Below are 1,477 nucleotides of genomic sequence, written 5' to 3'. Positions count from 1 at the left end.
GGAACAACCTTATTTAGATCATGTAGGACTTTGTATTTGGTTGTAACGTAGGCTATGGGACGGGTTTGATATAATCTGTATAAGAGTATCTACACCTCCTTAAGCACTTTAATACCTACAACTTCATACTTGACCTACTCTTTTTTCATTGACAATTGTCCACAATATACAAGGATTTTACATCAGCATGGGAGCATTTAATTTCATTTCCTTACTCAACGTGAGCAAATTTTTCTCTTTTTTTGTATTTTTTTATAACCCCTTGCTCTCGTACCTCACATACATTCATGATGGTTCACTTTTTTCTACTTAACATTGGTTCCACTCAAAACCAGCCCCCACCCCCACACTTATGTATCTTCATATTTAGCATCACACACAAGGCACTCAAGTTCTTAGGGATGGCTACATGTTCAGGTTGTACTGTGGTTGCCAAAGAAAGAGGGAATTACGCTCAACTAGGTTAACTAGGGATAAATTATCAATTCTCAGGTGGGTTCAAAGCAGTCGAGGAAAAAGAAGCTATCAAAGAAAGGCTACAGTCATCTCCAAACTTGTCTATTACCTAAGATTTTACCTTGACTCACAACTAAGCCAAGTTCTAGACCTTGTCAGGCATGATCACTAAGCAAGCATTTGCCTCACCACACATAGCGTCTCGGATAGGCACACAATTCAGACCGTAGTCACCAATAGTCTCTATGACTTACAAGGACAAGATCATGCATCCCACTAGTCAGTCACAGTCAACCCGTGGCCAACCACAAGCAAATCTTCAAAAATCTAAAACAAAGAAATAACAAAACCTACCCTAAAAGGTGCATGGTTCAAAATATTACGACCATGGTAAAGATCCAAAGAAGAAACCCATGGAAGTACGAGTGAAGAAGTTATCCTAAAAATATTAAGAAACTATTTTTGGATATTTTTTAAAGTAGGAAGCAAATTAAACAACGCTATTTACACTACCCCCACCCCCACACTTAACTAGTGGCATGTCCCCATGTCATAAAATTAAAATGCAAAGGTGAAGAAAACTCCCCTGATTGGGTCACTCCGTATCGGAGATGGTGTCGGAGTCCAGGTGACAAGTACAGCCATGTGCACGCAGCCATGCCATGATCTTCTTCTCGAACTTGGCATTATGTGTAGCAAGGTAGTCCACTCGAGTTCCTAAATCAGTGATAGAAGTGTGCATCCCCTCCATCTCCTGTTCCAAGGCAACCATTCTCGTTTCCCATACGCTGCCTGAAGGTTCTCCAACACCGTGCTCATGCGAGGGAGAAGCATCAACATCCTCTCTGTGCACCTCACTTTCCTCGTCGGGGGCATCAGACTCCTCATCATCCACCAAAGTAGCCACAATGGGTTATTTCCCAATGATAACTTTATCAGCCCGAAACTTCTATTCTCGCTTGACCTTCCCATCCGTAGCCCTGTTTTCTGGTACCCGTGCCTCACGGCACAACCAAGTGAC

Source organism: Nicotiana tomentosiformis, chromosome 6, assembly GCF_000390325.3.
Source record: "Nicotiana tomentosiformis chromosome 6, ASM39032v3, whole genome shotgun sequence".
Taxonomy (NCBI): Eukaryota; Viridiplantae; Streptophyta; class Magnoliopsida; order Solanales; family Solanaceae; genus Nicotiana; species Nicotiana tomentosiformis.
The sequence above is the reverse complement of the archived record's forward strand: the minus strand, read 5'-3'. Positions refer to the sequence as shown.